At 50.3% G+C, this 27,193-nt stretch overlaps 1 protein-coding gene across 1 annotated transcript in view; it reads left to right on the plus strand.

Annotated features, from left to right (window-relative positions):
• FAAP20 (FA core complex associated protein 20) overlaps window positions 1-27,193 on the plus strand; it is a 546,873-nt gene that overhangs the window by 345,607 nt on the left and 174,073 nt on the right. The window lies entirely within an intron of this gene.

Raw genomic sequence — 27,193 nt, forward strand, 5'->3', positions numbered from 1 at the left:
TGTGTAATCAAGTCTCTGTATAAATGCACCTGCACTGTGATAGTCTCAGAGGTCCGTTTAAAGCGCAGAGAGCATCATGAAGAACAAGGAACACACCAGGCAGGTCCGAGATACTGTTGTGGAGAAGTTTAAAGCTGAATTTGGATACAAAAAGATTTCCCAAGCTTTAAACATCCCAAGGAGCACTGTGCAAGCGATAATATTGAAATGGAAGGAGTATCAGACCACTGCAAATCTACGAAGACCTGGCCGTCCCAGTAAACTTTCAGCTCATACAAGGAGAAGACTGGTCAGAGATGCAGCCAAGAGGCCCATGATCACTCTGGATGAACTGCAGAGATCTACAGCTGAGGTGGGAGGCTCTGTCCATAGGACAACAATCAGTCGTATACTGCACAAATCTGGCCTTTATGGAAGAGTGGCAAAGATATCCATAAAAAGTGTCGTTTAAAGTTTGCCACAAGCCACCTGGGAGACACACTAAACATGTGGAAGAAGGTGCTCTGGTCAGATGAAACCAAAATCAAACTTTTTGGCAACAATGCAAAACGTTATGTTTGGCGTAAAAGCAACACAGCTCATCACCCTGAACACACCATCCCCACTGTCAAACATGGTGGTGGCAGCATCATGGTTTGGGCCTGCTTTTCTTTAGCAGGGACAGGGAAGATGGTTAAAATTGATGGGAAGATGGATGGAGCCAAATACAGGACCATTCTGGAAGAAAACCTGATGGAGTCTGCAAAAGACCTGAGACTGGGACGGAGATTTGTCTTCCAACAAGACAATGATCCAAAACATAAAGCAAAATCTACAATGGAATGGTTCACAAATAAACATATCCAGGTGTTAGAATGGCCAAGTCAAAGTCCAGACCTGAATCCAATTGAGAATCTGTGGAAAGAACTGAAAACTGCTGTTCACAAACGCTGTCCATCCAACCTCACTGAGCTTGAGCTGTTTTGCAAGGAGGAATGGGCAAAAATTTCAGTCTCTCGATGTGCAAAACTGATAAAGACATACCCCAAGCGACTTACAGCTGTAATCGCAGCCAAAGGTGGCACTACAAAGTATTGACTTAACCACTTAAGCCCTGGAGGATTTTCCTGCTAAAAGACCAGGGGGTATTTTGCGATTCGGCACTGCGTGAATTTAACGGACAATTGCGCGGTCGTGCGACGCTGTACCTAAACGAATTTGACGTCCTTTTTTTCCCACAAACAGAGCTTTCTTTTGGTGGTATTTGATCACCTGTGCGATTTTTACTTTTTGCGCTATAAACAAAAAAAGTGCGACAATTTTGAAAAAATAGCAATATTTTTCACATTTTCTTATATGAAATTCCCCCCAAAAAAAATGTAAAAATCAAAATTTTTTAACATTTTTGGCCAATTTGTTTTATCCTACCTATGTTTAGTAAAAAAAATTGCAAAAAGCGTATTTTTATTGGTTTGCGCAAAAGTTATTGCGTTTACTAACAAAGGGAAAGATTTTTGTCATTTTTGTTGTTTTTTTTTTAACGCGTAATGGCGGCGATCTGAGATTTTCTTTGCGGTACTGCGACATTGCGGCGGACAGATCGGACCCTTTTCTGACATTTTTGACACTTTTGGGGTTACCAGTGACATTTCTACAGTAATCAGTGCTATATATATGCACTGTTACTGTAAAAATACACTGGTAGTGAAGGGGTAAACTTTATTTGGGAGGGAGGGGCTGTGTGTGTCCCTAGGGGCGTGCTTTCTACTGTGATTGGCTGTGGCTTGAGCTGTAAGGACACTGATCAACGGATCTACATAGTAGATCCGTGTGATCAGTCTCTTTACACCGAGGAGAATGACAGGTGGCTTGTTTACACAAGCCGCCTGACTTTCTCCCTCTCCCCCGCCGATCGCAGAGTGACCGGCGGACATCGGGTCCGCCAGTCACACACGCGGGGGGGTCCGTGACCGCTCGGGAGCGCGCCTCCGCGGGCGCGCGCTCGCTCCTCAGACCCTCCCAGGCTAGTGACGTTAATTAACGTCGGTAATCGGTTAAGGGGGCTGAATAATTTTACACGCCCAATTTTTCAGTTTTTTATTTGTTAAAAAAGTTTGAAATATCCAATAAATTTCGTTCCACTTCATGATTGTGTCCCACTTGTTGTCGATTCTTCACAAAAAATTACAGTTTTATATCTTTATGTTTGAAGCCTGAAATGTGGCAAAAGGTTGAAAAGTTCAAGGGGGTCGAATACTTTCGCAAAGCACTGTACCTTCCCTGTCCGTGTTTGCTAGACCATGTGTCTGTGGTCAGACGTATCTTGTCACCAACACTGTGTGCCAGAAATATATTCACTTGCCACTGAACATGGCCATACAGCTCAGGAATGCCCTTCTGCGAGAAATATTTCCTGCCTGGGACCTTCCTTTGTGGTGTTCCAATGGCCACAAATTTACGAAAGACCTCCGAGTCCACCAGTTGATATGGCAGTAGTTGGCGGGCTATCAGTTCCGACAAGCCAGCAGTCAAAACGTTGGGCAAGAGGGTTATCCAGCGTCATCATTTTTTTCCGCTCCAACATTTGGGCCACAGAAGCCTGCCTTTTTCAAGAACAACGTGACGACGGCATTATGGAAGGTGGAGTGGAGGACAAATGTGAGGAGAGAGAAGCAGAAAGGAGAAGAGGCTGGACGGTGAGAGCCTGGAGTGTGGCTTTGTGGGTTCTGACGGTGTTGCTCCCACTGGGCTCGGTGATGGGAGTTCGGGTGCCTTCTTAAGGCGGCTGTCCCTAGGTGTTGGGCTTACTGCGACTTATGCGTTGACTGCAAAGGCTGCAGATGGCAACACTGTTGTCAGCAACGGACACATTAAAAAAAGCCCACACTGCAGGGCCATGTGCCAGCGTCCTGGGAACGCCAGATGTGACTGTACATGGTTGATGGCTCGCTCCTGATACATTTGCAGTCTGCTTTGTACCTCTTGTGCAATGCAAGTTCTGCCTGCCTCTCCTCCCTATCTGCCGGTCCATCTCTCCCTCTGAACTCCCCCCCTCTTCCTCTCTTGTGGGCACCCACGTGACGTCCATAGACATGTCATCATCCACGTCACCTTCCCCACCATTAACAATCGAGATCTCGGAGTAGGCAGCAACAGCGGGGACCAACCTCCTTGGGCTGATCTGGGTACTGTTCTCAGACTGCTGAGTGGCGGCTGTTGCTACCTCCTCTTCCTGATCCGATGCCAGCAATGGCTGCGCGTCGCAAATGTCTTGTGATGGATCGGAAAATAATTCCAGTGACTCAAGCGGAGGGCATGTGGTGGTGGTGTTTGTGGTGGTGTCTTTGGGGGTGCACACAGCAGAGAGTGAAGAGGGTGCAGATAGAGAGGATGAGGAGGGTGCAGAAGAGGAAGGCTTAGTGAGCCACTCAACCAAGTCTGGTGCGTCCTTTGACGTAATCGAACCTTCTGAAACTTTACACTTTGGCTCCGGCCTACTGCTTCTGTCCTACACCTACCACGCCTGCGTAAGTGTCTGCCTCTTCCTCTGCCTGTCATGTTTTTAAATTACCCTGTGACAAAAGTCTCTAGAGAATCACAGTATATCTGGAAAAAGGTATATAACACCCCGCTTCAATCTGTGGTATTGGGGGGCCACAGGTTTATCACACCAGTCCTACAAATAATTGGCCAGTAACTGTTGTCACTGTGTGGAGCAGAGTTAACACAGCAAAAGAGGCCAAATTTTTGCAGGACTAAAATACACTCTTAGAAAATTATAATGTTAAATAACACCCCACTTCAATATGTGGTATTGGGGGGGCCACTGGTTTATCACACCAGTTGTTCAAAAAATTAGCCAGGGAGTTTGGCACTGTGTGTATCAGACTTAACACAGCAAAAGAGGCAATATTGTTGCAGGACACAAATGCACTTGTAAAAGTATACTCAGATAACACCCCGCTTCAATCTGTGGTATTGGGGGGCCACAGGTTTATTACACCAATTCTACAAATAATTGGCCAGTAACTGTTGTCACTGTGTGTAGCAGAGTTTTACACAGCAAAAGAGGCCAAATTTTTGCAGGGCTAAAATACACTCTTAGAAAAGTATACTGTTAAATAACACCCCACTTCAATATTTGGTATTGGGGGGCCACTGGTCTATCACACCAGTTGTTCAAAAAATTGGCCAGTGAGTTTGGCACTGTGTGTAGCAGAGTTAACACAGCAAAAGAGGCAATATTGTTGCAGGACACAAATACACTTGTAAAAGTATACTCAGATAACACCCCACTTCAATATGTGGTATTAGGGGGCCACTGGTCTACCACACTAGTTATAATACATTAAAAGTGCTTTTGTCACTGTTTGCAGTATTGTTGCCACACCAGTCACAATGCTGCACAGTGCACAATACAAATTCACTATAATATTCTTTCTATATTACAAAGTATATTATACTGTGGATTACACCCCTATTTAGTGCACTGCACACCAATACCAAAACAATTCCAACACTTTAAATGACTTTTGTGGACATTAACAGAGCGATTTGTGTCACTGCAGATCTGTCCCTAGAGCACACTGGATACCTGTCCCTAAACTTAACAGAAACTGCACACCAATACCAAAAAAAATGCAGCCCTTTAAATTACTTTTATGGACATTAACAGAGCGATTTAGGGTGCCGCCAGAGGTCCTCGGGTGTGCCGCGGGATCATGGGAGAGAAGGGCTGTCAGATGAGCCCGATCTCCCGATCCTCTGCTGTACATCGGCACTGTGTGAGGGAGCTCCGCCAGCCTCAGCAAAGTGAAAGTAAAGGGAGGGGGAGTGTGTTGTGCTCTCTGCTTCCCCCTACAGTGCAGTACCCGGCCTCTGTAAGGAAAGGTATTGTAATAGAACTTTTAAAGTTTGTGTATACAGTATGTGTATGTGTGTGTGTGTATGTGTGTGTATATGTATGTGTATGTATATGTATATATATATGTGTGTGTGTGTGTGTGTGTCTGTGTGTTTGCACATGTGTTTGTATGTGTGTGTGTGTCATAGTTGCCAACATTTGAAAAAAATTTCCAGGGACACTTTGTAGCACAGCTATCCATTACTTACCACACCCACTTCCGTGAAGCTCCGCCCACTCCACATAATTAATCTCCGCCTACTTATCAGATTATAGGGTCTACTCAATATAGAGAGAATTACAGGAAATTGAAAAGGGAATTTCAAACTTGAGGCCAAAGTAGCAGAGTTGGAATAATTCTCACATTCAGCTGCACTACTTCTGCCTAAAGTTTAAAATTCTCATCACAATTCCCTGCAATTCTAAAGTGTGAAATGTGCTCAGGTGTGACCATACAAAAAAGGTAATATGTACAGTGCCTTGCGAAAGTATTCGGCCCCCTGGAACTTTTCAACCTTTTGCCACATTTCAGGCTTCAAACATAAAGATATAAAACTGTAATTTTTTGTGAAGAATCAACAACAAGTGGGACACAATCATGAAGTGGAATGAAATTTATTGGATATTTCAAACTTTTTAACAAATAAAAAAACTGAAAAATTGGGCGTGCAAAATTATTCAGCCCCTTTACTTTCAGTGCAGCAATTTCTCTCCAGAAGTTCAGTGAGGATCTCTGAATGATCCAATGTTGACCTAAATGACCAATGATGATAAATAGAATCCACCTGTGTGTAATCAAGTCTCCGTATAAATGCACCTGCACTGTGATAGTCTCAAAGGTCCGTTTAAAGCGCAGAGAGCATCATGAAGAACAAGGAACACACCAGGCAGGTCCGAGATACTGTTGTGGAGAAGTTTAAAGCTGGATTTGGAAACAAAAAGATTTCCCAAGCTTTAAACATCCCAAGGAGCACTGTGCAAGCGATAATATTGAAATGGAAGGAGTATCAGACCACTGCAAATCTACGAAGACCTGGCCGTCCCTCTAAACTTTCAGCTCATACAAGGAGAAGACTAATCAGAGATGCAGCCAAGAGGCCCATGATCACTCTGGATGAACTGCAGAGATCTACAGCTGAGGTGGGAGATTCTGTCCATAGGACAACAATCAGTCGTATACTGCACAAATCTGGCCTTTATGGAAGAGTGGCAAGAAGAAAGCCATTTCTTAAAGTGGAGTTCCACCCTATTTTTATACTTACCTCCATCTTCTCGCTCCGGGTCACCTGAAAAAGAAATGGATAATCGCATATTTTTTTTTTTTTTACTTACCTCGTAGCGAAGAAAATATACTTACCTTACTTCCTTCTTCCTCCTTCCTCGGCCGCGGCCCGTCGTCACTTCCTGGCTCTGCAATGATTCCTGGGAGCTGGACGTCATAGCTCCCAGGAATCATTGCGCCTGCACCGGCCCCGACGTCAGTTCCGGGTCGCGCGCGTCATCCCCTTCTAAACAGCTTCTGGGCATGCCCAGAAGCTGTGGAGGGGTGACGCGCGCGACCCGGAAGTGACGTCGGGGCCGGCGCAGAGCATCGTGGGACCACAGAAGGCGGAAGAAGACGCCGAAGAGGACGCGCTGGCTTCAAGCTGCCCACATCGGAGATGGCAGCGCTGGACAAGACGTTTGCAAGGTAAGTATTTCGTCTTGCAGGTAAGTGCAACCCGGGACAGATCAGAGGCTAGCCATTGTGGAATGCACTAGCCCTGACTGTCCCGGGGGTATTAAAAAAAAAAAAAACAAATCCAGGGTGGAACTCCGCTTTAAAGATATCCATAAAAAGTGTTGTTTGCCACAAGCCACCTGGGAGACACACCAAACATGTGGAAGAAGGTTCTCTGGTCAGATGAAACCAAAATCAAACTTTTTGGCAACAATGCAAAACGTTACGTTTGGCGTAAAAGCAACACAGCTCATCACCCTGAACACACCATCCCCACTGTCAAACATGGTGGTGGCAGCATCATGGTTTGGGCCTGCTTTTCTTCAGCAGGGACAGGGAAGATGGTTAAAATTGATGGGAAGATGGATGGAGCCAAATACAGGACCATTCTGGAAGAAAACCTGATGGAGTCTGCAAAAGACCTGAGACTGGGACGGAGATTTGTCTTCCAACAAGACAATGATCCAAAACATAAAGATTAAAATATTATAAAAATTTCAGTCTCTCGATGTGCAAAACTGATAGAGACATAGCCCAAGCGACTTACAGCTGTAATCGCAGCAAAAGGTGGCGCTACAAAGTATTAGCTTAAGGAGGCTGAATAATTTTGCACGCCCAATTTTTCAGTTTTGTATTTGTTAAAAAAGTTTGAAATATCCAATAAAGTTCGTTCCACTTCATGATTGTGTCCCACTTGTTGTTGATTCTTCACAAAAAATTACAGTTTTATATCTTTAAGTTTGAAGCCTGAAATTTGGCAAAAGGTCGAAAAGTTCAAGGGGGCGAATACTTTCGCATGGCACTGTAAATATAAATAAAGTGCAAGGTGTAAATAAGCACGATAAAACCTAATTATAATATCTGGTATAATTAGGTTTTATCATACTGTCCTATTTACACCTAGTACTTTATTTATATTTACATGTTCCATTTTTTCTATGGTCACACCTGAGCAGGGTTTGCACATAGGATTGTTGCTTTCATCCTACCTACCTTCATAACTAATAGACAAAGCTACAGGCTATATTATACAAAAATGAATTAAATGAGGAAGTACCTACATCCCAATTATGTATAGGAAGATAGTCAGACCTAGTAATGTATATAAAAATATCAACATTTTTTATTGTATACAGAGTAAAATAAAAATTTAACACAAAAGAAAAAATCATCAAATACATCAAAATATAATATCTTTGATCTTTTTTTATGCATTTGATGATTCATTTTTTTCCATTTATTTGATATTTTTATATACATTAGTAGGTCTGACTATCTGTCCAGGTACTGTACCATAAAAATCCCTTCCTCCTATTTGCCCCTGTTTCTCCAGAGAGCAGCGTGTCAGGGTGGGGAGAGAGGAAAGAGGAGAGAGCAGCGTGTCAGGGTGGAGGGGGGGGAGAGCAGCGTGTCAGGGTGGAGGGGGAGCAGCTTGTCAGGGTTGTGGCGGGGGGAGAGAGCAGGGTGTCAGGTGAGAGGGGGTAGCAGGGCGCCAGGTGAGGGGGGGTAGCAGGGCGCCAGGTGAGAGGGGGTAGCAGGGCGTCAGGTGAGAGGGGGTAGCAGGGCGTCAGGTGAGAGGGGATAGCAGGGCGTCAGGTGAGAGGGGGTAGCAGGGCGTCAGGAGAGAGGGGATAGCAGGGGGTCAGGAGAGAGGGGGTAGCAGGGCGTCAGGTGAGAGGGGGTAGCAGGGCGTCAGGTGAGAGGGGGTAGCAGGGCGTCAGGTGAGAGGGGGTAGCAGGGCATCAGGTGAGGGGGGGTAGCAGGGCGTCAAGTGAGGGAGGTAGCAGGGTGTCACTGTCAGGTGAGAGTGGGTAGCGGGGTGTCAGGTGAGGGGGTAGCAGGGTGTCATTGTCAGGTGAGAGTGGGTAGCAGGGTGTCACTGTCAGGTGAGAGTGGGTAGCAGGGTGTCAGGGGGTGTTAGGTGAGGGGGGTAGCAGGGTGTCACTGTCAGGTGAGAGTGGGTAGCAGGGTGTCAGGTGAGAGTGGGTAGCAGGGTGTCAGGGGGTGTCAGGTGAGGGGGTTAGCAGGGTGTCACTGTCAGGTGAGAGTGGGTAGCAGGGTGTCAGGTGAGAGGGGGTAGCAGGGCGCCAGGTGAGAGGGGATAGCAGGGCGTCAGGTGAGAGGGGGTAGCAGGGTGTCAGGTGAGGGGGGTAGCAGGGTGTCACTGTCAGGTGAGAGTGGGTAGGAGGGTGTCAGGGCGTGTCAGGTGAGGGGGGTAGCAGGGTGTCACTGTCAGGTGAGAGTGGGTAGCAGGGTGTCAGGTGAGGGGGGGTAGCAGGGTGTCAGGTGAGGGGGGTAGCAGGGTGTCAGGTGAGGGGGGTAGCAGGGTGTCACTGTCAGGTGAGAGTGGGTAGCAGGGTGTCAGGTGAAGGGGGTAGCGGGGTGTCAGGTGGTGTCAGGTGAGGGGGGGTAGCAGGGTGTCAGGGGGTGTCAGGTGAGGGGGGTAGCAGGGTGTCAGGTGAGGGGGGTAGCAGGGTGTCAGGGGGTGTCAGGTGAGAGTGGGTTAGCAGGGTGTCAGGTGAGGGGGGTAGCGGGGTGTCAGGGGGTGTCAGGTGAGAGTGGGTAGCAGGGTGTCAGGTAAGGGGGGTAGCGGGGTGTCAGGTGAGAGTGGGTAGCAGGGTGTCAGGTGAGGGGGGTAGCGGGGTGTCAGGTGAGGGGGGGTAGCGGGGTGTCAGGTGAGGGGGGGTAGCAGGGTGTCAGGGGGTGTCAGGTGAGGGGGGGGTAGCAGGGTGTCAGGTGAGGGGGGTAGCAGGGTGTCACTGTCAGGTGAGGGGGGGTAGCAGGGTGTCAGGGGGTGTCAGGTGAGGGTGGTAGCAGGGTGAAAGGTGAGGGGGGGTAGCAGGGTATCAGGTGAGGGGGGGGTAGCAGGGTGTCAGGTAACATATAAGGCACAGCAGCACACACAGTTCTCCATGCACTAATCTTACCTCCTCCCCCAGCAGCCACAGCACCACCTCCTCACGGCTCAGCATCCTGTGTTCTCTGGTCTCTCTCCGGCGCTGCAGGACCATTCTGGAAGAAAACCTGATGGAGTCTGCAAAAGACCTGAGACTGGGACGGAGATTTGTCTTCCAACAAGACAATGATCCAAAACATAAAGATTAAAATATTATAAAAATTTCAGTCTCTCGATGTGCAAAACTGATAGAGACATAGCCCAAGCGACTTACAGCTGTAATCGCAGCAAAAGGTGGCGCTACAAAGTATTAGCTTAAGGGGGCTGAATAATTTTGCACGCCCAATTTTTCAGTTTTGTATTTGTTAAAAAAGTTTGAAATATCCAATAAATTTCGTTCCACTTCATGATTGTGTCCCACTTGTTGTTGATTCTTCACAAAAAATTACAGTTTTATATCTTTAAGTTTGAAGCCTGAAATTTGGCAAAAGGTCGAAAAGTTCAAGGGGGCGAATACTTTCGCAAGGCACTGTAAATATAAATAAAGTGCAAGGTGTAAATAAGCACGATAAAACCTAATTATAATATCTGGTATAATTAGGTTTTATCATACTGTCCTATTTACACCTAGTACTTTATTTATATTTACATGTTCCATTTTTTCTATGGTCACACCTGAGCAGGGTTTGCACATAGGATTGTTGCTTTCATCCTACCTACCTTCATAACTAATAGACAAAGCTACAGGCTATATTATACAAAAATGAATTAAATGAGGAAGTACCTACATCCCAATTATGTATAGGAAGATAGTCAGACCTAGTAATGTATATAAAAATATCAACATTTTTTATTGTATACAGAGTAAAATAAAAATTTAACACAAAGAAAAAATCATCAAATACATCAAAATATAATATCTTTGATCTTTTTTTATGCATTTGATGATTCATTTTTTTCCATTTATTTGATATTTTTATATACATTAGTAGGTCTGACTATCTGTCCAGGTACTGTACCATAAAAATCCCTTCCTCCTATTTGCCCCTGTTTCTCCAGAGAGCAGCGTGTCAGGGTGGGGAGAGAGGAAAGAGGAGAGAGCAGCGTGTCAGGGTGGAGGGGGGGGGGAGAGAGCAGCGTGTCAGGGTGGGGGGGAGCAGCTTGTCAGGGTTGTGGCGGGGGGGAGAGAGCAGGGTGTCAGGTGAGAGGGGGTAGCAGGGCGCCAGGTGAGAGGGGGTAGCAGGGCGCCAGGTGAGAGGGGGTAGCAGGGCTTCAGGTGAGAGGGGGTAGCAGGGTGTCAGGTGAGGGGGGTAGCAGGGTGTCACTGTCAGGTGAGAGTGGGTAGGAGGGTGTCAGGGGAGAGGGGGTAGCAGGGGGTCAGGAGAGAGGGGGTAGCAGGGCGTCAGGTGAGAGGGGGTAGCAGGGCGTCAGGTGAGAGGGGGGTAGCAGGGCGTCAGGTGAGAGGGGGTAGCAGGGCGTCAGGTGAGGGGGGTAGCAGGGCGTCAGGTGAGAGGGGGTAGCAGGGCGTCAAGTGAGGGGGGTAGCAGGGTGTCACTGTCAGGTGAGAGTGGGTAGCAGGGTGTCAGGTGAGGGGGGTAGCAGGGTGTCATTGTCAGGTGAGAGTGGGTAGCAGGGTGTCACTGTCAGGTGAGAGTGGGTAGCAGGGTGTCAGGGGGTGTCAGGTGAGGGGGGTAGCAGGGTGTCACTGTCAGGTGAGAGTGGGTAGCAGGGTGTCAGGTGAGAGTGGGTAGCAGGGTGTCATGGGGTGTCAGGTGAGGGGGTTAGCAGGGTGTCACTGTCAGGTGAGAGTGGGTAGCAGGGTGTCAGGTGAGGGGGTAGCGGGGTGTCAGGTGAGGGGGGGTAGCAGGGTGTCACTGTCAGGTGAGAGTGGGTAGCAGGGTGTCAGGTGAGGGGGGGTAGCAGGGTGTCAGGGGTGTCAGGTGAGGGGGGTAGCAGGGTGTCACTGTCAGGTGAGAGGGGGAAGCAGGGTGTCAGGTGAGGGGGGGTAGCAGGGCGTCAGGTGAGGGGGGGTAGCAGGGTGTCAGGTGAGGGGGGTAGCAGGGTGTCACTGTCAGGTAAGAGTGGGTAGGAGGGTGTCAGGGCGTGTCAGGTGAGGGGGGTAGCAGGGCGTCAGGTGAGGGGGGGTAGCAGGGTGTCAGGTGAGGGGGGTAGCAGGGTGTCACTGTCAGGTGAGAGGGGGAAGCAGGGTGTCAGGTGAGGGGGGTAGCGGGGTGTCAGGTGAGGGGGGTAGCAGGGCGTCACTGTCAGGTGAGAGGGGGCAGCAGGGTGTCAGGTGAGGGGGGTAGCGGGGTGTCAGGTGAGGGGGGTAGCAGGGCGTCAGGTGAGGGGGGTAGGAGGGTGTCAGGGCGTGTCAGGTGAGGGGGGTAGCAGGGTGTCAGGGCGTGTCAGGTGAGGGGGGTAGCAGGGTGTCACTGTCAGGTGAGAGGGGGAAGCAGGGTGTCAGGTGAGGGGGGTAGCGGGGTGTCAGGTGAGGGGGGTAGCAGGGCGTCAGGTGAGGGGGGTAGCAGGGTGTCAGGTGAGGGGGTAGCAGGGTGTCACTGTCAGGTGAGAGTGGGTAGGAGGGTGTCAGGGCGTGTCAGGTGAGGGGGGTAGCAGGGTGTCACTGTCAGGTGAGAGTGGGTAGCAGGGTGTCAGGTGAGGGGGGGTAGCAGGGTGTCAGGTGAGGGGGGTAGCAGGGTGTCAAGTGAGGGGGGTAGCAGGGTGTCACTGTCAGGTGAGAGTGGGTAGCAGGGTGTCAGGTGAAGGGGGTAGCGGGGTGTCAGGTGAGGGGGGGTAGCAGGGTGTCAGGTGAGGGGGGGGGGTAGCAGGGTGTCAGGTGAGGGGGGTAGCAGGGTGTCAGGGGGTGTCAGGTGAGGGGGTTAGCAGGGTGTCAGGGGGTGTCAGGTGAGGGGGGGTAGCAGGGTGTCAGGTGAGGGGGGTAGCGGGGTGTCAGGGGGTGTCAGGTGAGAGTGGGTTAGCAGGGTGTCAGGTGAGGGGGGTAGCGGGGTGTCAGGGGGTGTCAGGTGAGAGTGGGTAGCAGGGTGTCAGGTAAGGGGGGTAGCGGGGTGTCAGGGGGTGTCAGGTGAGAGTGGGTAGCAGGGTGTCAGGTGAGGGGGGTAGCGGGGTGTCAGGTGAGGGGGGGTAGCAGGGTGTCAGGGGTGTCAGGTGAGGCGGGTAGCAGGGTGTCACTGTCAGGTGAGAGGGGGCAGCAGGGTGTCAGGTGAGGGGGGTAGCAGGGTGTCAGGTGAGGGGGGGTAGCAGGGCGTCAGGTGAGGGGGGTAGCAGGGTGTCAGGTGAGGGGGGTAGCAGGGTGTCACTGTCAGGTGAGAGTGGGTAGGAGGGTGTCAGGGCGTGTCAGGTGAGGGGGGTAGCAGGGTGTCACTGTCAGGTGAGAGTGGGTAGCAGGGTGTCAGGTGAGGGGGGGTAGCAGGGTGTCAGGTGAGGGGGGTAGCAGGGTGTCAGGTGAGGGGGGTAGCAGGGTGTCAGGTGAGGGGGGTAGCAGGGTGTCAAGTGAGGGGGTAGCAGGGTGTCACTGTCAGGTGAGAGTGGGTAGCAGGGTGTCAGGTGAGGGGGGGTAGCAGGGTGTCAGGTGAGGGGGGGTAGCAGGGTGTCAGGGGGTGTCAGGTGAGGGGGGTAGCAGGGTGTCAGGGGGTGTCAGGTGAGGGGGGGTAGCAGGGTGTCAGGTGAGGGGGGTAGCGGGGTGTCAGGGGGTGTCAGGTGAGAGTGGGTTAGCAGGGTGTCAGGTGAGGGGATAGTGGGGTGTCAGGTGAGGGGGGGTAGCAGGGTGTAAGGTGGGGGGGGGGTGGCAGGGTGTCAGGGGAGGGGGGGTAGCAGGGTGTCAGGGGGTGTCAGGTGAGGGGGGTAGCAGGGTGTCAGGGGGTGTCAGGTGAGGGGGGGTAGCAGGGTGTCAGGTGAGGGGGGTAGCGAGGTGTCAGGGGGTGTCAGGTGAGAGTGGGTTAGCAGGGTGTCAGGTGAGGGGGGTAGCGGGGTGTCAGGGGGTGTCATGTGAGAGTGGGTAGCAGGGTGTCAGGTAAGGGGGGTAGCGGGGTGTCAGGGGGTGTCAGGTGAGAGTGGGTAGCAGGGTGTCAGGTGAGGGGGGTAGCGGGATGTCAGGTGAGGGGGGTAGCAGGGTGTCAGGGGTGTCAGGTGAGGGGGGTAGCAGGGTGTCACTGTCAGGTGAGAGGGGGAAGCAGGGTGTCAGGTGAGGGGGGTAGCAGGGTGTCAGGTGAGGGGGGGTAGCAGGGCGTCAGGTGAGGGGGGGTAGCAGGGTGTCAGGTGAGGGGGGTAGCAGGGTGTCACTGTCAGGTGAGAGTGGGTAGGAGGGTGTCAGGGCGTGTCAGGTGAGGGGGGTAGCAGGGTGTCAGGTGAGGGGGAGTAGCAGGGTGTCAGGTGAGGGGGGGTAGCAGGGTGTCAGGTGAGGGGGGGTAGCAGGGTGTCAGGTGAGGGGGGGTAGCAGGGTGTCAGGTGAGGGGGGTAGCAGGGTGTCAGGTGAGGGGGGTAGCAGGGTGTCACTGTCAGGTGAGAGTGGGTAGCAGGGTGTCAGGTGAAGGGGGTAGCGGGGTGTCAGGTGGTGTCAGGTGAGGGGGGTAGCAGCTAGTCAGGGGGTGTCAGGTGAGGGGGGTAGCAGGGTGTCAGGTGAGGGGGGTAGCGGGCTGTCAGGGGGTGTCAGGTGAGAGTGGGTTAGCAGGGTGTCAGGTAAGGGGGGTAGCGGGGTGTCAGGTGAGAGTGGGTAGCAGGGTGTCAGGTGAGGGGGGTAGCGGGGTGTCAGGTGAGGGGGGGTAGCAGGGTGTCAGAGGGTGTCAGGTGAGGGGGGGATAGCAGGGTGTCAGGTGAGGGGGGTAGCAGGGTGTCACTGTCAGGTGAGGGGGGTAGCAGGGTGTCAGGGGGTGTCAGGTGAGGGCGGTAGCAGGGTGAAAGGTGAGGGGGGGTAGCAGGGTATCAGGTGAGGGGGGGGTAGCAGGGTGTCAGGTAACATATAAGGCACAGCAGCACACACAGTTCTCCATGCACTAATCTTACCTCTTCCCCCAGCAGCCACAGCTCCACCTCCTCACGGCTCAGCATCCTGTGTTCTCTGGTCTCTCTCCGGCGCTGCCAGCACTTCCCTCCCTGCAGCCCACTGCTCCATGTGAGGATCCCGGAAGTAGCGGTGGGCGGAGCTACACATCACAGGCTGCTGAGTGCTGTCTGAGAGACTGTGAGGCGGGCGGGGCTTGGGCGGGGCTCAGGCACGCTGCGCCACTGGACAGGTGCACGCCAGACCCGCCATGTACAGTTCATCCAATCACGAAAGGGGGTGGGCGGGCCATCGCTGAGCCGGAAGATGCGAGTGACACAGGAAATGTATTAAAGGTCTGACGTGTTCCCCACGCTATGCCACTGGCCGGGACAAGTCCCGGGAGAGAAAATTACCCGGGACTGGGTCCTATTTCCCGGGACTGTCCCGGCAAAAACGGGACAGTTGGCAGCTATGGTGTGTGTGTGTACATGTGTCTGTATGTGTGCATCTATACATGTGTTTGTATTTGTACATGTGTTTGTGTGTGTGTGCTTGTACATGTGTTTGTTTGTGTGTACATGTGTCTGTGTGTGTTCATGTATACATGTGTATGCATGTGTGTGTATTTGTATGTGTGTGTGTTTGTACATGTGTTTGTGTGTGTGCGCATGTGTCTGTATGTGTGCATGTATACATGTGTATGCATTTGTATGTGTGTGTTTGTACATGTGTTTGTGTGTGTGTGTCTGAATGTGTGCATGTATACATGTGTGTTTGTACATTTTTTTGTATGTGTGTGTTTTTTGTATGTGTGTGTGTACGTGTATGTGTGTTTGTATATGTGTGTGTGTGTGTGTATGTATGTTACTGTACTGTCAGAACTGCTTTTTAGGGCTTGTTTCTGATAGCATCAAGGGCTGCTGCTCCTTTGAAAATCAATCCTTGTTTAGATCACTTTTCAGAGGCATTTGGCAGGCGGTAAAGAGGCAATATGTTGCTTCTCACCATCTGTTTTAAGCCCGGAAATGCAGCACCGCCACACTGCAACCATGCACACAGTTGCAGAGTGGTTGCAGTGCAGCCCCATTTACCCTGGGTATACCTCCAGCTGCAGCCACCACATGTGTACATCCCCAGATGCTGCCTCTGCCGCTAAAGGGGGAGCAGATGAGGGTAGTAAAGACAGCTCAACCATGTGGTTTTACTGCCCCTCCAACCTGACATGTGAACCAGCCCTGTGTGGATGTGTGCTGCGTGTAGGGCTTCAATGGGCTTCCCTACCAGCAGAAATGCAGGGAAAGAAGTCCCTGACCCTTTTTTTAAACTTGTGCCACACCCAAAGCACCCCATGTTTGCCAAAGTGTGGGGTGCCATTAAGAATTAATGGCACCCCTAAAGAGCAGAGCATTTGTCTGTGTGTCAGGAACGAGCTAGATTCTGCGATACACAGTAACGTGAATCAAACCTTGGGCAGGGGTGCCTCAAGACTGAAAATACTTTTCAAGGGCGCCCCGACTGAAAAAAGTTGAGAAACACTGCCCTAAGAGCACACTGGATACCTGTCCCTAAACTGAACAGAAACTGTACACCTATTCCAAATAAATACCAGCCCTTTAAATTACTTTTGTGGACATTAACAGAGCGATTTGTGTCACTGCAGATCTCTAACTGTCCCTAAAGCACAGACTGGATACCTGTCCCTAAACTCAAAAGAGACTGTAGTAGACCTATACCGAAATACCAGCCCTGAAAGGGACTTTTGTGGATCTTAACAGAGCTATTTGTGTCTGGCAATATCTCCCTCATGAACACAGCAGACCTTTCCCTACGCTGACAAAAAGCAGAATTTGAAATGGCCGCCTGCTCTGGTCTATTTATAAGGTAGGGGGCATGTCCATGTGCTGAAATGTTTCAATTGGCTGTCCTGTTCCACCTGACGGCTGTGTCATGGGTCAAAGTTCTCCCCAATGTAAACTAATATGGCTACCGCGAACAACGCCATGTGTTCGCAAAATTGGCGGGTAGCAAACAAGCAAAATTTGCCGCGAACCGACCGCAGGGCGAACCACAAGGCCATCTCTAAAAGGCATGGGCACACCTGCCTCTCTCACTCATCGAGCGAATTAACTTGTTCAAAACAAAACTCCGACGGGCATTTCTTTATGTCCTTAGGCACTCCCCAATTTGGATCCCTAAAAAAGTTTTTTGCCTGATCAATATGAGCCTTCTTTCATTTATTTGGGGCTCGGACCAGCCCAGATTCAAATTAACTGTACTGCAAAAACCATGGGGGCAGGGTGGTCTCGCCTACCCTGATCTTTATAAATATTACCTGGCAGCCCTACTACCCCATGCACATAACTGGCTAATTTCAGATGAGTCCAATGCAGCATTGGTTCTGGAGGCAGCTTGCCTAGGTGCTTTATCGTGGCTGAGCTGCTCCCTTTCCTATAAGGCTATGAAAACGTTATTGAGGGCACGGTCTGCAGCTAGCTCTCTGTGTCCAGCTCCTCCAGGTCATTTCTCGCCACATCACCCTCTCTGGTTTAACCAAAATCTCAGAGAGTTCATGTCGGTACGGTACCTGATCTTGGTGTTTGGGCTACGGAGTGTGTGGCGTCATTGCGCCGGAGGACGCAGCCGCCATTTTCTTGGAAGGAAGCAGACTATCCCACACTGTATATACGCTGATGCCATCTTGACTAAATGTGAGTGCATTTTAATTATCAATAAAGTGTCATTTTGATTCAACATATTACACTATGAGCCTTTTTACCATTCTTGGGGCCATTTGAGGATCTTGAAGATCTGGTGATCGATTTGTTACTTCACATAGTTACATAGTTACATAGTAGGTGAGGTTGAATAAAGACAATAGTCCATCCAGTTCAACCTGTGTAGATGTGTGTGGCCGTAATCATCTCACATACCCCTGAATGTTCTGATCCTTGAGATGTACGTCTAAGAGTCTTTTGCAAGCCACCATACTTCCCGCAGAAACCACCTCTTGTGGTAGAGAATTCCACAATCTTGTAGCTCTAACAGTAAAGAACCCCCCCCGTTGCCTGAGGTTAAAACGCTTCTCCTCTAATCGCAATGTATGCCCTCGAGTCCTCATGCACTCCCTACGACTGAATAGCATTTTTTCTATGCCGAGATCACCATTGAGATATTTATAAATTGCTATCATGTCCTCTCTCAGGCGTCTCTTCTCCAGGGAGAATAAATCAAACGATTGCAGATGCTCTTCATAATTAAGGTCCTCCAATCCCCTAATTAGTTTAGTTGCCCTTCTCTGGATCCTCTCCAGCTCCAACACATCCCTCCTTAGCAGTGGCGCCTGGTGAAGTTTTAAAATGGTGGGGCGCAAGACCCCGCCCTTCCATTTTGACCCCTCCCATTTCTCAGAAGCCCCACCCCTTATAGACTCCACCCATTTTGTCCCCTGTATTTTGCTTGCGAGAACAAATTCTCCCAATATATCACATATTAACCACTTAAGCCCCGGAGGATTTGGCTGCTAAAAGACCAGGGGGTATTTTGCGATTCGGCACTGCGTGACTTTAACGGACAATTGCGCGGTCGTGTGACGCTGTACCTAAACAAATTTGACGTCGTTTTTTTCCCCACAAACAGAGCTTTCTTTTGGTGGTATTTGACCACCTGTGCGATTTTTTGATCATGTGCTATAAACAAAAAAAGAGCGTCAATTTTGCAAAAAGAACAATATTTTTTACATTTTTTATATGAAATTCCCCCCAAAAAAAATGTAAAAATCAAAATTTTTTAACATTTTCGGCCAATTTGTTTTATGCTACATATGTTTGGTAAAAAAAAAATCCCAAAAAGCGTATTTTGATTGGTTTGCGCAAAAGTTATCGCGTTTACTAACAAAGGGAAATATTTTTGTCATTTTTGGTGTTTTTTTTTTTTAACGCATAATGGCGGCGATCTGCGATTTTTTTGCGGTACTGCGACATTGCGGCGGACAGATGGGACCCTTGACTGACATTTTTGACACTTTTGGGGTTACCAGTGACATTACTGCAGTAATCAGTGCTATACATATGCACTGTTACTGCAAAAATGACACTGGCAGGGAAGGGGTTAACTGTATTGGAGAGGGAGGGGTTAAGTGTGTCCTAGGGGCGTGATTCTAACTGTAAAGGGACATGGCTATTGGGGTAAAAACAGAGATCAACGGTTCTACATAGTAGAACCGTCTGATCTTCATTTTTACACCAGGGAGAATGACAGGCAGCTTGTTTACATAAGCCGCCTGACTTTCTCCCTTCACCGGAGCGATCGTGAGTAACCGGCCGACGATCGGGTCTGCCGGTCACACGCTCTGACTTGTCAGTGAACGAGCCGGGGCGGGCGCGCACCTCGGCGGGCGCGCGCCCGCCCGCAATTGGCTCACAAGTCAGTGACAGGCGAGTGAAGTACCCATACGTCACTCTGCCTGGCCGGGGCTGACCGCCGCAGTATATAGTTGTGCGGCGGTCGGCAACCGGTTAAGGGGTCCATCAGTACTAGTATATCCCATAATAGGGAACAGGGGCCCTATTATGGGATATACTGTGAGAGACACCCCATTATGGGATACACTGACTGAGAGTGGCACAAACCCCACAGTACAGACCCCCCCAGCACAAACCCCCTAGCACAAACCCCACTGTACAGGCCCCCTAGCACAAATCCCACAGTACAGGCCCCCTAGCACAAACCCCACAGTACAGACCCCCTAGCACAAACCCACAGTACAGGCCCCCTAGCACAAATTCCACAGTACAGGCCCCCTAGCACAAACCCCAAAGTACAGACCCCCTAGCACTAATCCCACAGTACAGGCCCCCTAGCACTAATCCCACAGTACAGACCCCCTAGCACTAATCCCACAGTACAGACCCCCTAGCACTAATCCCACAGTACAGACCCCCCAGCACAAACCCCTCAAGCACAAACCCCTCAAGCACAAACCCCACACAAACCCCCAGCACAAACCCCACAGTACAGGCCCCCTAGCACAAACCCCACAGTACAGGCCCCTAGCACTAGTCCCACAGTACAGGCCCCCAAGCACAATCCCCACAGTACAGGCCCCCTAGCACTAATCCCACAGTACAGGCCCCCTAGCACTAATCCCACAGTACAGGCCCCCTAGCACTAATCCCACAGTAAAGACCCCCCCCAGCACAAACCCCACACAAACCCCTCAGGCACAAACCCCCTAGCACAAACCCCACAGTACAGGCCCCCTAGCACAAACCCCACAGTACAGACCCCCTAGCACTAATCCAACAGTACAGGCCCCCTAGCACAAACCCCACAGTACAGACCCTGTAGCACTAATCCCACAGTACAGACCCCCTAGCACTAATCCCACAGTACAGACCCCCCCCCAGCACCACAAACCCCTCAAGCACAAACCCCACAGTACAGACCCCCTAGCACAAACCCCACAGTACAGGCCCCCTAGCACAAACCCCACAGTACAGGCCCCCTAGCACAAACCCCACAGTACAGGCCCCCTAGCACAAACCCCACAGTACAGACCCCCTAGCACTAATCCAACAGTACAGGCCCCCTAGCACAAACCCCACAGTACAGACCCTGTAGCACTAATCCCACAGTACAGACCCCCTAGCACTAATCCCACAGTACAGACCCCCCCAGCACCACAAACCCCTCAAGCACAAACCCCACAGTACAGACCCCCTAGCACAAACCCCACAGTACAGGCCCCCTAGCACAAACCCCACAGTACAGGCCCCCTAGCACTAACCCCACAGTACAGGCCCCCTAGCACTAACCCCACAGTACAGGCCCCCTAGCACAAACCCCACAGTACAGACCCTGTAGCACTAATCCCACAGTACAGACCCCCTAGCACTAATCCCACAGTACAGACCCCCCCCAGCACAAACACCTCAAGCACAAACCCCTCAAGCACAAACCCCACAGTACAGGCCCCCTAGCACAAACCCACAGTACAGGCCCCCTAGCACAAACCCCACAGTACAGACCCCCTAGCACAAACCCCACAGTACAGACCCCCTAGCACAAACCCCACAGTACAGGCCCCCTAGAACTAATCCCACAGTACAGGCCCCCTAGCACTAATCCCACAGTACAGGCCCCCTAGCACTAATCCCACAGTACAGACCCCCTAGCACAAACCCCACAGTACAGGCCCCCTAGCACTAATCCCACAGTACAGGCCCCCTAGCACAAACCCCACAGTACAGGCCCCCTAGCATAAACCTCACAGTACAGGCCCCCTTTCAATGCAGTGACCAGCGTACATGCCCCCTTTCAATGCAGTGACCAGCGTACATGCCCCCTTTCAATGCAGTGACCAGTGTACATGCCCCCTTTCAATGTAGTGACCAGTGTACATGCCCCCTTTCACGCAGTGACCAGCGTACATGGTGCCCCCAATGCAGAGATCAGCGTGCCTGCCCCCAATGTAGTGACCAGCATACGTGGTGCCCCCAATGCAGAGATCAGCGTGCATGCCCCCTTCATAGCACCAGAACAACTGACTGACAGGACAGTGTGTGGGCCAGGCCCCCCCCCCCCCCCATGAGGCATCATTCACTTACCGTTACCGGGCAGCCTTCAGGTAGAGTTAGGGACGGTCACTCACTCACACTTGACTTCTTCTGCGGACTTCCGATCCGACTCCATCGCCTCGTCAGCTCAGTCCCGACCTCAAGTCACGCGGGCGCGGCTCTCGCTCTCCTGTCCTCTCTCTCTCTGCAGTGGGCAGGAACGGAAGGTGATTGTGATCATGGTGGTCATGGTACATGCATGTCACAGGTGATGATATAGGCATGTCACAGGTCATGGTAAGGGCATGTCACAGGTCATGTCACAGGTCATGTCACAGGTCAGGTCACAGGTCAGGTCCCAGGTCATGTCACAGGCATGTGACAGATCAGGTCACAGGTCAGGTCACAGGTCAGGTCACAGGTCATGTCACAGGCATGTCACAAGTCAGGTCACAGGTCAGGTCACAGGCATGTCACAGGTCATGTCACAGGTCAGGTCACAGTCAGGTCACAGGTCAGGTCACAGGTCATGTTACAGTCATGTCACAGGTCAGGTCACAGGTCATGTCACAGGTCAGGTCACAGGTCATGTAACAGGTCAGGTCATAGGTCATGTCACAGGTCAGATCATAGGTCATGTCAAAGTTATGTCACAGGTCATGACACTTACCTGCTCTTGGGCTGGCTCACTCGACCGGACCGACTTCTGTGCTGTGGGCTGCTGAAGACGGGAGACACGTCGCTCCTGGGTCCGGAGGGACAGCTCCCCCACATGGTGCTCCCCCCGCAGGTTCAGGCCATGAGGGGGCGACACGTGGACACTGGACACCCCGACTTCTCCGGGCACTGCGGGCAGCTCCTCTTTTGCCGATCCCTGGAGGTGAAGAAGTGACAGGATGTGAATGATCCTCCTGCAGTACTGACACAGCCTGGAGCCCGGAGCAGTACAGAGGAGTCGGCGAGGACAGGAGCCTGGAGGTGAAGTAGGGACAGGATGTGATCCTCCTGCAGAGCGCACCGCAGACTTCCAGTTATTCTGTGCCAGCAGCTAGAGCTGGGGCGGGCGGCCTCACGCTGTGAATGATTGGTCGGCTCGATCGGATCGTGCAGAGATAATCTGCGATCAGACTCAGTCAGAGATCATCTGATCGCAGATTATCTATGCACGATCCGATCGAGCCAACCAATCATTCACAGCGTGAGGCCGCCCGCCCCCGCTGCAGCTGCTGGCACAGAATAACTGGAAGTCTGCGGTGCGCTCTGCAGGAGGATCACATCCTGTCCCTACTTCACCTCCAGGCTCCAGTCCTCGCCGACTCCTCGGTACTGCTCTGGGCTCCAGGCTGTTTCAGTACTTGTCTTCACCTCCAGGCTCCGATCCTCGCCACTGCTCCGGGCTCCAGGCTGTGTCACTTGTCTTCACCTCCAGGCTCCGATCCTCGCCGACTCCTCGGTACTGCTCCGGGCTCCCTTTCAGCGGCATCTGGCGACTCCTCGTCCTCGGTCCTCCCGGCTTCTTCCTCGGCGGTGGCTGGCTCTTGCTCGCTCTCCTGTCCTGTGTCCTCTCTCTGTGCCGGGCGGGAACGGAAGGTGATCGTGACGCCGGGGCGGTGCACCGACCCCACGCGTCACGTCACCAGGTCCATGTCCTCCTGTGATTGGTCCAGGCTGGAGTCTGGACCAATCACAGACCGAACATCAGTAAAGAGAGGAGTGTCGGGAAGCATTGCTCTGCGCCCCGATGACCCCCAGAAGAGCGCCAACTGGTGCCTCTGTTTGCAGCACGTGGGGTCAAAAACCCCACCCCCCCCATACCCAGCACTAAGTCCAGGGCCCCTAGTGGGCAAAAATTGACAATTTTTTTTTATTTAATCTTTTTTTTTCTCCTTCTTTTTTGGGGGGGGGGGGGGCGGCGCCTATCGGCCGGCCGCCACTGCTCCTGAGGACTGGCGACCAGAACTGGACAGAATACTCCAGATGTGGTCGGACCAGAGTTTTATAAAGTGGAAGGATTATAGTCTTATCTCTGGAATACATCCCTTTATTTATGCATGCTAATATTCTGCTGGCTTTGGAAGCTGCTGTTTGACATTGCATGCTATTGCCTAGTCTATCATCTACCAAGACTCCCAGATCTTTCTCCATTTTTGATTCCCCCAAGGGTTCCCCCCTAACGTGTATTGTGCTTTTATGTTTTTTAGTCCCCAAGTGCAAAACCTTACACTTCTCCACATTAATCCTCATTTGCCATGTCGTAGCCCACTCCGTTATTTTGTCCAGGTCATTTTGTAGGATATCTGCTTCATGCTGTGCAGTTATTGCCCTGCCCAATTTTGTGTCATCTGCAAAAACTGATATAGAACTACTGATCCCGTCCTCAATGCTGTTTATGAATAAATTGAATAAGGTTGGTCCCAGGACTGAGCCTTGGGGGACCCCGCTTACCACCTCAGACCAGTCCGAGTATGCGCTGTTTATAACCACCCTTTGGACACGCCCTTTTAGCCAATTCCTTATCCAAGAGCAAACCCTGCGGTCGATACCTGCAGACCTTATTTTATAAATTAGGCACTTGTGGGGAACTGTATCAAACGCCTTGGCGAAATCCTTTTCCTGAGTAAAGACTGATGAGAAAAAGTCGTTCAGCACGGTTGCCTTTTCAGTGTCCTCTGTAACCATCCCCCCATCTTCCTTAATTATGTGTGCAATATGCTCTGCCCTAGCTTTTTTGCTGTTAATATATTTAAATAATTTCTTTGGGTTCTTTTTACTATCCTCCGCTATTTGTCTCTCAAAGTTGATTTTAGCCATTTTGATTTTGTATTTACTTTTCTTATTTGCCTCCTTGTATTGCTCGAAAGCCGATACTGTGCCCTCTGATTTATATTTCTTGAAGGTTATTTTTTCCCCCCTAATAAGTTTTTTAACATTACGGTTTAGCCAGCCAGGTTTGGCCTTATCTCTTCTAAATGTATTTCCCATAGGAATGCACTGCAAGATGCATTTGTTTAATATGTTCCTAAAGCATTCCCATTTTCCTCCATGGTCAGTGATCCCAGGGTTTGGTCCCAGTTTACCCTTTCCATCAATGAGCACAATTTTGGAAAGTTTGCCCTTCTGAAGTTTAGGGTTCTTATGTTCCCCACTTGCCTTGTTATATTGTTATTTACACTAAATGTGATCATCCTGTGATCGCTAGAGCCCAGGTTGTCCTGGACTCCTACCTCCGAGATTAGGTCTGGGTCATTAGTAATCAATAGATCCAGGACTGCATTTTCTCTAGTAGGAGAATCCACCAACTGTGACATGTAGTTGTCCTGTAAGGTTTCCATGAATAGACGGGCCTTCTGTGAGTGTGCAGTCCCCTCTTCCCAGTCAATGTCGGGATAATTGAAGTCCCCCAATATGATGACTGATCCCAGTTTTGCCACTTTACCCAACAGTGATATAAATTCCAGCTCTACCTCCTCCCTTTGGTTGGGTGGCCTGTAGCAAACCCCCACAATTACTTTTCCCCTTTCTTCTTCCCTATGGAGTTCTACCCACACGGATTCTAACTCCATACTCATCCCTTCCGTAATATTCCTCTCTATCACCCTTACATTATCCTTGACATAGAGACATACCCCTCTCCCTCCCCCTCTTTTTCCTACCCTGTCCTTCCGGTACACCGAATACCCTTGGACAGAGAATTGTCGGAGACCTGTGGTTACTTTACATCCCCTGGGAATTGTCGGAGACCTGTGGTCAAGGTAGAGGAGCCAGTGTGGGGATTATTTATTTGGTGCAGTCTTATCAGCCTGACGTTAAGTGCCGGTTCACATTAGTGCGATCATAGAGATCGCATGTAATTCGGAGTGCGCTGCTCCTAAATTACATGCGATCTCTGTGCGGTGCAAATTTCAGCCATACAGTTTGTATGGCTGAATTTGCACCGCAATCGCACTAAACACGCACATGACCCTTTTTTTTTATCCGCAGCAAATTCAGATTGCATGGTGGTTCACACTAGTGCGATCCGATTCTGTGCGAACTTGAAGATCGCACTGCGATATGCGATCTCAACTGGGGGTGTCGTTAACTTTTAATTGACACCCCCTGCGTATCGCATATGGCAGTGTGAACTGCCAGGGGTGCGGATGTGATGCGGGAACACGCTGCATATTGGCAGCGTTCCTGCATCGCAGAAGTGTGAACCGGGACTAAGGGTCAGTACTTTTGGTGATATCTGGTGGTGATGAGATGTTTATCCTGCAATGCCATCTTGGAATCACGGACACTTGCTGATTTATACCTAGCAAGGCTGCTTATAGATTCTTTGGAATCTTTGTATGTTTTTTTATCTAGCGCTGCACCCTTTCTTTTCTTTTGCTTGTGTATTTTTATATCCTGACATATGTGCAGCTGCTCTTTGTGTTCTTTATACATATATTACTTACTTTTATATTATATTTATATTTTTATTGAATTTTTTTTCACAGGTTAGTAAGCATAGGTGTTAGAAGAGGAGAGGGGACAGTTTTAGGACTACATTGAAATTTTACTTTAAGGTGGGCTCAGACAGTGTTAGCTTACCTCTGTGTGTATATGACTTAATTTGTTTCTTATAGTGAACGTTAAGGTTTATGTGAGTAATTGATTAGATTTCAAAGGTGGCCATTGACAGATAGAATTTTGAATGAAAGTTCCTAGAAACCTTAGGGCCAGTTCACACTACAAAAATACACTCCAGATCCGGATCGGATGCGTTTCTGCATGCACGGTTTCAACGCATTTTTGATGTGTTTTGGTGTGTTTCCAGATGCATTCCAGGTGCTTTTTTTCCCCTACTTTTTTTTTCCCCTGTACTGGGGTGCATTTTTTTAATGCGTTCCAGAGCGTTTTTGCGTTTTACCACGTTCCAGTACGGTCCAGTGCAGGAAAAATGCAGCACGTTCTACTTGTTTTTCCTGGACCTCACTGGTGTGAACTATGCAATTGGAAACCAAATAACCTACTGTCCATGAGTTTTTGATGCAGAATAAAAAAGCACTGGACTGCATGTGGTGTAAACTCATATGAAAATTCTCAGAACGTTTGAATGTCATTCAAAAGATTTTGTTTTCTTTTGAAGCGCAGCTACAAATACTGTAGCAGCTGACTTTTAATATTAGGACACTTACCTGTTTAGGAAACCCGCAATATTGGCACCTGAGCCAATTTTTCAATTGGCTCTTGGGTGCTGCGGCCGATATTCCTTGTGAAGGAAACTGGCAGTGAAGCCTTTTAGGCTTCACAGCCGGTTCCCTTCTGCGCATTCACGAAGCAAGGTTTCACTACCGCTTTTCCCTTTGAAACACTGTCGGCGCCAGCACCTGAGAGCAGATAGAAAAATCGGTTGGGGTGAGGACACCATGGGATCCCTGGACAGATAAGTGCCCTAGTAATAAAAGTCTGCAGCTACAGTATTTGTAGCTGCTTTTATTTTTTTCTGAAGGAGCCTGGAGCTCCTCTTTAATTGCTTCCGGACCGCCCGCCGCAGTTATACTGCGGCAGGCTGCCCCTCCTGCGCGAACCGGTGTAGGTATACGTTGGTTGCGCGCCTGTAGCTAGGGGGCGAGCATGCGCTGCCGGCGGTGTACTCCCATCCCCACTCCGATGCACGGGGCAGGCGGATTTGATTGCTGCCTGCCACCCACGATCCTCCCCCGCTGCGAGAGAACGGTGAGCTGTTCTTCTCTCTGGAATGATCACAGAGCGCCTAGGATCCTTCTATATAGGATCACAGGTCTCTATAATCATATCAAAAGCCCTGCCCCCATACAGTTAGAATCACTCCCCTAGGCTCACATTTATCCCCTTGATTACCCACTGTGTTAACCCCTTCCCTGCCAGTGTCATTACTACAGTAACAGTGCATATTTTTAGCACTCATTAGTGTAGTAATGTCACTGGTCCCACCAAAAGTGTCAAAAATGTCAGTTATGGGTCTGATCTGTCCGCCGCAATGTTGCAATCCCACAAAAAATCGCAGATAGCCGCCATTACTAGTTAAAAAACAAAAATAAATAAAATGACATAAATCTTTAGAGTAGTTAGTAGACGTGATAACTTTTGCGCAAACCAATCAAAATACCCTTATTGCGATTTTTTTTTTTTTACC

Source organism: Pelophylax lessonae (genome assembly GCF_965119305.1).
Source record: "Pelophylax lessonae genome assembly, chromosome: 12".
Taxonomy (NCBI): Eukaryota; Metazoa; Chordata; class Amphibia; order Anura; family Ranidae; genus Pelophylax; species Pelophylax lessonae.